Here is a 13,513-nt window from a genome sequence, read left to right as displayed (position 1 = left end):
TGCAAGTGGACATTCACAGCGCTTAGGGGCCTAAAGTGGAAAAGGGAATATCTTCAAATGAATACTACACAGAAGCAGTCTATGAAATTTCTTTCTGTTCTGTGCATTCAACTAACAGAGGTGAAGCTTACTTTTGATAGAGCAGTTCTGAAACACTCTTTCTGTAGAAACTGCAAGTGGACATTCCGAGCGCTAAGGGGCCTATAGTGGAAAAAGAAATATCCTCAAATACAAACTACACAGAAGCATTCTCTGAAACTTCTTTCTGTTCTGTGCATTCAACTAACAGAGTTGAAGCTTACTTTTGATTGAGCAGTTCTGAAACACTCTTTCTGTAGAAACTGCAAGTGGACATTTCGATCGCTATGGGGCATGTTGTGGAAAAAGGGATATCTTCAAATAAAAACTACACAGAAGCATTCTGTGATACTTCTTTCTGTTCTGTGCATTCAACTAACAGAGTTGAAGCGTACTTTTGATTGAGCAGTTCTCACACACTCTTTTTGTAGAAACTGCAGGTGGACATTCTGAGAGCTAAGGGGCTTATAGTGGAAAAAGGACTATCCCCATATAAACACTTTACAGAAGCATTCTGTGAAACTTCTTTCTATTCTGTGCATTCAACTAACAGAGTTGAACCTTACTTTTGATTGAGCAGTTCAGAAACACTCTTTCTGTAGAAACTGCAAGCGGACATTCGGAGCGCTAAGGGGCCCATAGTGGAAAAAGGAATATCTTCAAATAAAAACTACACAGAAGCATTCTGTGAAACTTCTTTCTTTTCTGTGCATTCAACTAACAGAGTTGAAGCTTACTTTTGATTGAGTTGTTCTGAAAATCACTTTCTGTAGAAACTGCAGGTGGACATTCAGAGCGCTGAGGGACCTATACTGGAAAAAGGAAAACCGTGAAATAAAAACTACGCAGAAGCATTCTGTGAAAACCCTTTGTGTTCTGTGTAAGCAACTAAGAGAGTTGAAGCTTACTTTTGATTGAGCAGTTCTGAAACACACTTTCTTAAGAGACTGCAAATGGACACTCTGAGGGTTAAGGGGGTGTAGTGGTAAAAGAAATATCTTCAAATAAAAACTACACAGAAGCATTCTCTGAAACTTCTTTGTGTTCTGTGCATTCAACTAAGAGAGCTGAATCTTACTTTTGAGTGAGCAGTTCTGAAACACTCTTTCTGTAGAAACTGCAAGTGGAATTTCTGAGCGCTAAGGGGCCTACAGTGGAAAAAGGAATATCATGAAATAAAAACAACACAGAAGCATTCTGTGAAACCTCTTTCTGTTCTGCGCATTCAACTAACAGAGTTGAAGCATAATTTTGATTGAGCAGTTCTGAAACACTCTTTGTGTAGAAACTGCAAGTGGACATTTTGAGCGATAAGGGACCTATAGTGGAAAAAGGAATATCCCCAAAGAAAAACTACACCGAAGCATTCTGTGAAACTTTTTTCTGTTCTGTGAATTCAAGTAACAGAGTTGAAGATAATTTTTGATTAAGCAGGTCTGAAAAGCTCTTTCTGTAGAAACTGCAAGTGGACATTCACAGCGGTTAGGGGCCTAAAGTGGAAAAAGGAATATCTTCAAATAAAAACAACACAGAAGCATTCTATGAAATTCCTTTCTCTTCTGTACATTCAACTAACAGAGTTGAACCTTACTTTTGATTGAGCAGTTCTGAAACACTCTTTCTGTAGAAACTGCAAGTGGACATTCAGAGCACTAAGGGGCCTAGAGTGGAAAAAGGAATATCTTCAAATAAAAACTACACAGAAGCATTCTGTGAAACCCCTTTCTGTTCTGTGCATTCACCTAACAGAGTTGAAGCCTACTTTTGATTGAGCAGTTCTGAAACACTCTTTCTGTAGAAACTGCAAGTGGACATTTGGAGCGCTATGGGGCATATAGTGGAAAAAGGGATATCTTCAAATAAAAACTACACAGAAGCATTCTGTGAAACTTCTTTCTGTTCTGTGCATTCAACTAACAGAGTTGAACCTTACTTTTGATTGAGCATTTCAGAAACACTCTTTCTGTAGAAACTGCAATTGGACATTTGGAGCGCTAATTGGCCAATAGTGGAAAAAGAAATATCTTCAAATAAAAACTACACAGAAGCATTCTGTGAAACTTCTTTCTGTTCCGTGCATTCAATTAACAGAGTAGAAGTTTACTTTTGATTAAGCAGTTCTGAAACACTCTTTCTGTAGAAACTGCAAGCGGATATTCGGAGCCCTATGGGGCCTACAGTGGAAAAAGGAATATCTTCAACTAAAAACTACACAGAAGCATTATGTGAAACTTCTTTCTGTTCTCTTCATTCAACTAACAGAGTTGAAGCTTACTTTTGATTGAGCACATATGAAACACTCTTTCTGTAGAAACTGCAAGTGGACATTCTTGGCGGTAAGGGGAGTAGAGACGAAAAAGGAATATTCTCAAATAAAAACTACACAGAAGCATTCTGTGAAACCTCTTTCTGTTCTGTGCATTCAACTGAGTTGAAGCTTACTTTTGATTGAGCAGTTCTGAAACACTATTTCTGTGGAAACTGCAGGTGGACATTTCGATCGCTACGGGGCATATAGTGGAAAAAGGGATATCTTCCAATAAAAACTACACAGAAGCATTCTGTGAAACTTCTTTCTGTTCTGTGCATTCAACTAACAGAGTTGAAGCTGACTTTTGATTGAGCAGTTCTGACACACTCTTTTTGTGGAAACTGCAGGTGGACATTCTGAGCGCTAAGGGGCTTATAGTGGAAAAAGGACTATCCCCATATAAACACTTTACAGAAGCATTCTGTGAAACTTCTTTCTATTCTGTGCATTCAACTAACAGAGTTGAACTTTACTTTTGATTGAGCAGTTCAGGAACACTCTTTCTGTAGAAACTGCAAGCGGACATTCGGAGAGCTAACGGGCCTATAGTGGAAAAAGGTATATCTTCAAATAAAAACTACACAGAAGCATTCTGTGAAACTTCCTTCTGTTCTGTGCAAGCAACTAACAGAGTTGAAGCTTACTTTTGATTAAGCAGTTCTGAAACACTCTTTCTGTAGAAACTACAAGCGGACATTTGGAGCGCTAAGGGGCCTATAGTGGAAAAAGGAATATCTTCAACTAAAAACTACACAGAAGCATTATGTGAATCTTCTTTCTGTTCTGTGCATTCAACTAAAAGAGCTGAAGCTTACTTTTGATTGAGCAGATATGAAACACTCTTTCTGTAGAAACTGCAATTGGACATTCAGAGCGCTAAGGGGCCTATAGGGGAAAAAGGAATATCTTCAAATAAAAACAACACAGAAGCATTCTGTGAAACTTCCTTCTGTTCTGTGCATTCAACTAAAAGAGCTGAAGCTTACTTTTGATTATGCAGTTCTGAAACACACTTTCTGTAGAAACTGCAAGGGGACTTTCGGAGCGCTAAGGGGCCCGTAGTGAGAAAAGGAATATCTTCAAATAAAAACTACAGAGAAGCATTCTCTAAAACGTCTTTCTGTTCTGTGCATGCAACACACAGAGTTGAAGCTTACTTTTGATTAAGCAGTTCTGAAACACTATTTCTGTAGAAACTGTAAGTGGACATTCGGAGCGCTAAGAGGCCTATAGTGGAAAAAGGAACATCTTCAAATAAAAACTACAGAGAAGCATTCTGTGAATCCTCTTTCTGTTCTGTGCATTCAACTAACAGAGTTGAAGCTCAGTTTTGACTGAGCAGTTATGAAACACTCTTTCTGTAGAAACTGCAAGTGGACATTCGTAGCGGTAATGGGCCACGAGAGGAAAAAGGAATATCCTCAAATAAAAACTACACAGAAGCATTCTCTGAAACTTCTTTCTGTTCTCTGCTTTCAACTAACAGAATTGAAGCTTGCTTTTGATTGAGCAGTTCTGAAACACACTTTCTTAAGAGACTACAAGTGGACACTCTGAGGCTTAAGGGGGTAGAGTGGAAAAAGGAATGTCTTCAAATAGAAACTACACAGAAGCATTCTGTGAAACTTCTTTGTGTTCTGTGTATTCAACTAAGAGAGTTGAAGCTTACTTTTGACTGAGCAGTTCTGAAATACTCCTTCTGTAGAAACTGCAGGTGGACAATCTGAGCACTCAGGGGCCTATAGTGGAAAAAGGAATATCCTGAAATAAAAACAACACAGAAGCATTCTGTCAAACACCTTTCTGTTCTGCGCATTCAACTAACAGAGTTGAAGCTTACGTTTGATTGAGCACTTCTGAAACACTCTTTGTGTAGAAACTGCAAGTGGACACTTGGAGCGCTAAGGGACATATAGTGGAAAAAGCAATATCCCCAAAGAAAAACTACACCGAAGCATTCTGTGAAACTTTTTTCTGTTCTGTGAATTCAACTAACAGAGTTGAAGCTTACTTTTGATTAAGCAGTTCTGAAAAGCTCTTTCTGTAGAAACTGCAAGTGGACATTCACAGCGCTTAGGGGCCTAAAGTGGAAAAGGGAATATCTTCAAATGAATACTACACAGAAGCAGTCTATGAAATTTCTTTCTGTTCTGTGCATTCAACTAACAGAGGTGAAGCTTACTTTTGATAGAGCAGTTCTGAAACACTCTTTCTGTAGAAACTGCAAGTGGACATTCCGAGCGCTAAGGGGCCTATAGTGGAAAAAGAAATATCCTCAAATACAAACTACACAGAAGCATTCTCTGAAACTTCTTTCTGTTCTGTGCATTCAACTAACAGAGTTGAAGCTTACTTTTGATTGAGCAGTTCTGAAACACTCTTTCTGTAGAAACTGCAAGTGGACATTTCGATCGCTATGGGGCATGTTGTGGAAAAAGGGATATCTTCAAATAAAAACTACACAGAAGCATTCTGTGATACTTCTTTCTGTTCTGTGCATTCAACTAACAGAGTTGAAGCGTACTTTTGATTGAGCAGTTCTCACACACTCTTTTTGTAGAAACTGCAGGTGGACATTCTGAGAGCTAAGGGGCTTATAGTGGAAAAAGGACTATCCCCATATAAACACTTTACAGAAGCATTCTGTGAAACTTCTTTCTATTCTGTGCATTCAACTAACAGAGTTGAACCTTACTTTTGATTGAGCAGTTCAGAAACACTCTTTCTGTAGAAACTGCAAGCGGACATTCGGAGCGCTAAGGGGCCCATAGTGGAAAAAGGAATATCTTCAAATAAAAACTACACAGAAGCATTCTGTGAAACTTCTTTCTCTTGTGTGCATTCAACCAACAGAGTTGAAGCTTACTTTTGATTGAGCAGTTCTGAAACACTCTTTCTGTAGAAACTACAGCGGCACATTCGGAGAGCTAACGGGCCTGTAGTGGAAAAAGCGAATCGGCAAATAAAAACTACACAGAAGCATTCTGTGAAACTTCTTTCTTTTCTGTGCATTCAACTAACAGAGTTGAAGCTTACTTTTGATTGAGTTGTTCTGAAAATCACTTTCTGTAGAAACTGCAGGTGGACATTCAGAGCGCTGAGGGACCTATACTGGAAAAAGGAAAACCGTCAAATAAAAACTACGCAGAAGCATTCTGTGAAAACCCTTTGTGTTCTGTGTAAGCAACTAAGAGAGTTGAAGCTTACTTTTGATTGAGCAGTTCTGAAACACACTTTCTTAAGAGACTGCAAATGGACACTCTGAGGGTTAAGGGGGTGTAGTGGTAAAAGAAATATCTTCAAATAAAAACTACACAGAAGCATTCTCTGAAACTTCTTTGTGTTCTGTGCATTCAACTAAGAGAGCTGAATCTTACTTTTGAGTGAGCAGTTCTGAAACACTCTTTCTGTAGAAACTGCAAGTGGAATTTCTGAGCGCTAAGGGGCCTACAGTGGAAAAAGGAATATCATGAAATAAAAACAACACAGAAGCATTCTGTGAAACCTCTTTCTGTTCTGCGCATTCAACTAACAGAGTTGAAGCATAATTTTGATTGAGCAGTTCTGAAACACTCTTTGTGTAGAAACTGCAAGTGGACATTTTGAGCGATAAGGGACCTATAGTGGAAAAAGGAATATCCCCAAAGAAAAACTACACCGAAGCATTCTGTGAAACTTTTTTCTGTTCTGTGAATTCAAGTAACAGAGTTGAAGATAATTTTTGATTAAGCAGGTCTGAAAAGCTCTTTCTGTAGAAACTGCAAGTGGACATTCACAGCGGTTAGGGGCCTAAAGTGGAAAAAGGAATATCTTCAAATAAAAACAACACAGAAGCATTCTATGAAATTCCTTTCTCTTCTGTACATTCAACTAACAGAGTTGAACCTTACTTTTGATTGAGCAGTTCTGAAACACTCTTTCTGTAGAAACTGCAAGTGGACATTCAGAGCACTAAGGGGCCTAGAGTGGAAAAAGGAATATCTTCAAATAAAAACTACACAGAAGCATTCTGTGAAACCCCTTTCTGTTCTGTGCATTCACCTAACAGAGTTGAAGCCTACTTTTGATTGAGCAGTTCTGAAACACTCTTTCTGTAGAAACTGCAAGTGGACATTTGGAGCGCTATGGGGCATATAGTGGAAAAAGGGATATCTTCAAATAAAAACTACACAGAAGCATTCTGTGAAACTTCTTTCTGTTCTGTGCATTCAACTAACAGAGTTGAACCTTACTTTTGATTGAGCATTTCAGAAACACTCTTTCTGTAGAAACTGCAATTGGACATTTGGAGCGCTAATTGGCCAATAGTGGAAAAAGAAATATCTTCAAATAAAAACTACACAGAAGCATTCTGTGAAACTTCTTTCTGTTCCGTGCATTCAATTAACAGATTAGAAGTTTACTTTTGATTAAGCAGTTCTGAAACACTCTTTCTGTAGAAACTGCAAGCGGATATTCGGAGCCCTATGGGGCCTACAGTGGAAAAAGGAATATCTTCAACTAAAAACTACACAGAAGCATTATGTGAAACTTCTTTCTGTTCTCTTCATTCAACTAACAGAGTTGAAGCTTACTTTTGATTGAGCACATATGAAACACTCTTTCTGTAGAAACTGCAAGTGGACATTCTTGGCGGTAAGGGGAGTAGAGACGAAAAAGGAATATTCTCAAATAAAAACTACACAGAAGCATTCTGTGAAACCTCTTTCTGTTCTGTGCATTCAACTGAGTTGAAGCTTACTTTTGATTGAGCAGTTCTGAAACACTATTTCTGTGGAAACTGCAAGTGGACATTTCGATCGCTACGGGGCATATAGTGGAAAAAGGGATATCTTCCAATAAAAACTACACAGAAGCATTCTGTGAAACTTCTTTCTGTTCTGTGCATTCAACTAACAGAGTTGAAGCTGACTTTTGATTGAGCAGTTCTGACACACTCTTTTTGTGGAAACTGCAGGTGGACATTCTGAGCGCTAAGGGGCTTATAGTGGAAAAAGGACTATCCCCATATAAACACTTTACAGAAGCATTCTGTGAAACTTCTTTCTATTCTGTGCATTCAACTAACAGAGTTGAACTTTACTTTTGATTGAGCAGTTCAGGAACACTCTTTCTGTAGAAACTGCAAGCGGACATTCGGAGAGCTAACGGGCCTATAGTGGAAAAAGGTATATCTTCAAATAAAAACTACACAGAAGCATTCTGTGAAACTTCCTTCTGTTCTGTGCAAGCAACTAACAGAGTTGAAGCTTACTTTTGATTAAGCAGTTCTGAAACACTCTTTCTGTAGAAACTACAAGCGGACATTTGGAGCGCTAAGGGGCCTATAGTGGAAAAAGGAATATCTTCAACTAAAAACTACACAGAAGCATTATGTGAATCTTCTTTCTGTTCCGTGCATTCAATTAACAGAGTAGAAGTTTAGTTTTGATTAAGCAGTTCTGAAACACTCTTTCTGTAGAAACTGCAAGCGGATATTCGGAGCCCTATGGGGCCTACAGTGGAAAAAGGAATATCTTCAACTAAAAACTACACAGAAGCATTATGTGAAACTTCTTTCTGTTCTGTTCAATCAACTAACAGAGTTGAAGCTTACTTTTGATTGAGCACATATGAAAGACTCTTTCTGTAGAAACTGCAAGTGGACATTCTTGGCGGTAAGGGGAGTAGAGACGAAAAAGGAATATTCTCAAATAAAAACTACACAGAAGCATTCTGTGAAACCCCTGTCTGTTCTGTGCATTCAACTGAGTTGAAGCTTACTTTTGATTGAGCAGTTCTGAAACACTATTTCTGTGGAAACTGCAAGTGGACATTTCGATCGCTACGGGGCATATAGTGGAAAAAGGGATATCTTCCAATAAAAACTACACAGAAGCATTCTGTGAAACTTCTTTCTGTTCTGTGCATTCAACTAACAGAGTTGAAGCTGACTTTTGATTGAGCAGTTCTGACACACTCTTTTTGTGGAAACTGCAGGTGGACATTCTGAGCGCTAAGGGGCTTATAGTGGAAAAAGGACTATCCCCATATAAACACTTTACAGAAGCATTCTGTGAAACTTCTTTCTATTCTGTGCATTCAACTAACAGAGTTGAACTTTACTTTTGATTGAGCAGTTCAGGAACACTCTTTCTGTAGAAACTGCAAGCGGACATTCGGAGAGCTAACGGGCCTATAGTGGAAAAAGGTATATCTTCAAATAAAAACTACACAGAAGCATTCTGTGAAACTTCCTTCTGTTCTGTGCAAGCAACTAACAGAGTTGAAGCTTACTTTTGATTAAGCAGTTCTGAAACACTCTTTCTGTAGAAACTACAAGCGGACATTTGGAGCGCTAAGGGGCCTATAGTGGAAAAAGGAATATCTTCAACTAAAAACTACACAGAAGCATTATGTGAATCTTCTTTCTGTTCTGTGCATTCAACTAAAAGAGCTGAAGCTTACTTTTGATTGAGCAGATATGAAACACTCTTTCTGTAGAAACTGCAATTGGACATTCAGAGCGCTAAGGGGCCTATAGGGGAAAAAGGAATATCTTCAAATAAAAACAACACAGAAGCATTCTGTGAAACTTCCTTCTGTTCTGTGCATTCAACTAAAAGAGCTGAAGCTTACTTTTGATTATGCAGTTCTGAAACACACTTTCTGTAGAAACTGCAAGGGGACTTTCGGAGCGCTAAGGGGCCCGTAGTGAGAAAAGGAATATCTTCAAATAAAAACTACAGAGAAGCATTCTCTAAAACGTCTTTCTGTTCTGTGCATGCAACACACAGAGTTGAAGCTTACTTTTGATTGAGCAGTTCTGAAACACTCTTTCTGTAGAAACTGCAAGTGGACATTTCGATCGCTATGGGGCATGTTGTGGAAAAAGGGATATCTTCAAATAAAAACTACACAGAAGCATTCTGTGATACTTCTTTCTGTTCTGTGCATTCAACTAACAGAGTTGAAGCGTACTTTTGATTGAGCAGTTCTCACACACTCTTTTTGTAGAAACTGCAGGTGGACATTCTGAGAGCTAAGGGGCTTATAGTGGAAAAAGGACTATCCCCATATAAACACTTTACAGAAGCATTCTGTGAAACTTCTTTCTATTCTGTGCATTCAACTAACAGAGTTGAACCTTACTTTTGATTGAGCAGTTCAGAAACACTCTTTCTGTAGAAACTGCAAGCGGACATTCGGAGCGCTAAGGGGCCCATAGTGGAAAAAGGAATATCTTCAAATAAAAACTACACAGAAGCATTCTGTGAAACTTCTTTCTCTTGTGTGCATTCAACCAACAGAGTTGAAGCTTACTTTTGATTGAGCAGTTCTGAAACACTCTTTCTGTAGAAACTACAGCGGCACATTCGGAGAGCTAACGGGCCTGTAGTGGAAAAAGCAAATCGGCAAATAAAAACTACACAGAAGCATTCTGTGAAACTTCTTTCTTTTCTGTGCATTCAACTAACAGAGTTGAAGCTTACTTTTGATTGAGTTGTTCTGAAAATCACTTTCTGTAGAAACTGCAGGTGGACATTCAGAGCGCTGAGGGACCTATACTGGAAAAAGGAAAACCGTCAAATAAAAACTACGCAGAAGCATTCTGTGAAAACCCTTTGTGTTCTGTGTAAGCAACTAAGAGAGTTGAAGCTTACTTTTGATTGAGCAGTTCTGAAACACACTTTCTTAAGAGACTGCAAATGGACACTCTGAGGGTTAAGGGGGTGTAGTGGTAAAAGAAATATCTTCAAATAAAAACTACACAGAAGCATTCTCTGAAACTTCTTTGTGTTCTGTGCATTCAACTAAGAGAGCTGAATCTTACTTTTGAGTGAGCAGTTCTGAAACACTCTTTCTGTAGAAACTGCAAGTGGAATTTCTGAGCGCTATGGGGCCTACAGTGGAAAAAGGAATATCATGAAATAAAAACAACACAGAAGCATTCTGTGAAACCTCTTTCTGTTCTGCGCATTCAACTAACAGAGTTGAAGCATAATTTTGATTGAGCAGTTCTGAAACACTCTTTGTGTAGAAACTGCAAGTGGACATTTTGAGCGATAAGGGACCTATAGTGGAAAAAGGAATATCCCCAAAGAAAAACTACACCGAAGCATTCTGTGAAACTTTTTTCTGTTCTGTGAATTCAAGTAACAGAGTTGAAGATAATTTTTGATTAAGCAGGTCTGAAAAGCTCTTTCTGTAGAAACTGCAAGTGGACATTCACAGCGGTTAGGGGCCTAAAGTGGAAAAAGGAATATCTTCAAATAAAAACAACACAGAAGCATTCTATGAAATTCCTTTCTCTTCTGTACATTCAACTAACAGAGTTGAACCTTACTTTTGATTGAGCAGTTCTGAAACACTCTTTCTGTAGAAACTGCAAGTGGACATTCAGAGCACTAAGGGGCCTAGAGTGGAAAAAGGAATATCTTCAAATAAAAACTACACAGAAGCATTCTGTGAAACCCCTTTCTGTTCTGTGCATTCACCTAACAGAGTTGAAGCCTACTTTTGATTGAGCAGTTCTGAAACACTCTTTCTGTAGAAACTGCAAGTGGACATTTGGAGCGCTATGGGGCATATAGTGGAAAAAGGCATATCTTCAAATAAAAACTACACAGAAGCATTCTGTGAAACTTCTTTCTGTTCTGTGCATTCAACTAACAGAGTTGAACCTTACTTTTGATTGAGCATTTCAGAAACACTCTTTCTGTAGAAACTGCAATTGGACATTTGGAGCGCTAATTGGCCAATAGTGGAAAAAGAAATATCTTCAAATAAAAACTACACAGAAGCATTCTGTGAAACTTCTTTCTGTTCCGTGCATTCAATTAACAGAGTAGAAGTTTACTTTTGATTAAGCAGTTCTGAAACACTCTTTCTGTAGAAACTGCAAGCGGATATTCGGAGCCCTATGGGGCCTACAGTGGAAAAAGGAATATCTTCAACTAAAAACTACACAGAAGCATTATGTGAAACTTCTTTCTGTTCTCTTCATTCAACTAACAGAGTTGAAGCTTACTTTTGATTGAGCACATATGAAACACTCTTTCTGTAGAAACTGCAAGTGGACATTCTTGGCGGTAAGGGGAGTAGAGACGAAAAAGGAATATTCTCAAATAAAAACTACACAGAAGCATTCTGTGAAACCTCTTTCTGTTCTGTGCATTCAACTGAGTTGAAGCTTACTTTTGATTGAGCAGTTCTGAAACACTATTTCTGTGGAAACTGCAGGTGGACATTTCGATCGCTACGGGGCATATAGTGGAAAAAGGGATATCTTCCAATAAAAACTACACAGAAGCATTCTGTGAAACTTCTTTCTGTTCTGTGCATTCAACTAACAGAGTTGAAGCTGACTTTTGATTGAGCAGTTCTGACACACTCTTTTTGTGGAAACTGCAGGTGGACATTCTGAGCGCTAAGGGGCTTATAGTGGAAAAAGGACTATCCCCATATAAACACTTTACAGAAGCATTCTGTGAAACTTCTTTCTATTCTGTGCATTCAACTAACAGAGTTGAACTTTACTTTTGATTGAGCAGTTCAGGAACACTCTTTCTGTAGAAACTGCAAGCGGACATTCGGAGAGCTAACGGGCCTATAGTGGAAAAAGGTATATCTTCAAATAAAAACTACACAGAAGCATTCTGTGAAACTTCCTTCTGTTCTGTGCAAGCAACTAACAGAGTTGAAGCTTACTTTTGATTAAGCAGTTCTGAAACACTCTTTCTGTAGAAACTACAAGCGGACATTTGGAGCGCTAAGGGGCCTATAGTGGAAAAAGGAATATCTTCAACTAAAAACTACACAGAAGCATTATGTGAATCTTCTTTCTGTTCTGTGCATTCAACTAAAAGAGCTGAAGCTTACTTTTGATTGAGCAGATATGAAACACTCTTTCTGTAGAAACTGCAATTGGACATTCAGAGCGCTAAGGGGCCTATAGGGGAAAAAGGAATATCTTCAAATAAAAACAACACAGAAGCATTCTGTGAAACTTCCTTCTGTTCTGTGCATTCAACTAAAAGAGCTGAAGCTTACTTTTGATTATGCAGTTCTGAAACACACTTTCTGTAGAAACTGCAAGGGGACTTTCGGAGCGCTAAGGGGCCCGTAGTGAGAAAAGGAATATCTTCAAATAAAAACTACAGAGAAGCATTCTCTAAAACGTCTTTCTGTTCTGTGCATGCAACACACAGAGTTGAAGCTTACTTTTGATTAAGCAGTTCTGAAACACTATTTCTGTAGAAACTGTAAGTGGACATTCGGAGCGCTAAGAGGCCTATAGTGGAAAAAGGAACATCTTCAAATAAAAACTACAGAGAAGCATTCTGTGAATCCTCTTTCTGTTCTGTGCATTCAACTAACAGAGTTGAAGCTCAGTTTTGACTGAGCAGTTATGAAACACTCTTTCTGTAGAAACTGCAAGTGGACATTCGTAGCGGTAATGGGCCACGAGAGGAAAAAGGAATATCCTCAAATAAAAACTACACAGAAGCATTCTCTGAAACTTCTTTCTGTTCTCTGCTTTCAACTAACAGAATTGAAGCTTGCTTTTGATTGAGCAGTTCTGAAACACACTTTCTTAAGAGACTACAAGTGGACACTCTGAGGCTTAAGGGGGTAGAGTGGAAAAAGGAATGTCTTCAAATAGAAACTACACAGAAGCATTCTGTGAAACTTCTTTGTGTTCTGTGTATTCAACTAAGAGAGTTGAAGCTTACTTTTGACTGAGCAGTTCTGAAATACTCCTTCTGTAGAAACTGCAGGTGGACAATCTGAGCACTCAGGGGCCTATAGTGGAAAAAGGAATATCCTGAAATAAAAACAACACAGAAGCATTCTGTCAAACACCTTTCTGTTCTGCGCATTCAACTAACAGAGTTGAAGCTTACGTTTGATTGAGCACTTCTGAAACACTCTTTGTGTAGAAACTGCAAGTGGACACTTGGAGCGCTAAGGGACATATAGTGGAAAAAGCAATATCCCCAAAGAAAAACTACACCGAAGCATTCTGTGAAACTTTTTTCTGTTCTGTGAATTCAACTAACAGAGTTGAAGCTTACTTTTGATTAAGCAGTTCTGAAAAGCTCTTTCTGTAGAAACTGCAAGTGGACATTCACAGCGCTTAGG

The sequence above is a fragment of the Symphalangus syndactylus genome, chromosome 12 (assembly GCF_028878055.3).
Source record: "Symphalangus syndactylus isolate Jambi chromosome 12, NHGRI_mSymSyn1-v2.1_pri, whole genome shotgun sequence".
NCBI classification, from domain to species: Eukaryota; Metazoa; Chordata; class Mammalia; order Primates; family Hylobatidae; genus Symphalangus; species Symphalangus syndactylus.
This window is presented reverse-complemented; position numbering follows the sequence as displayed.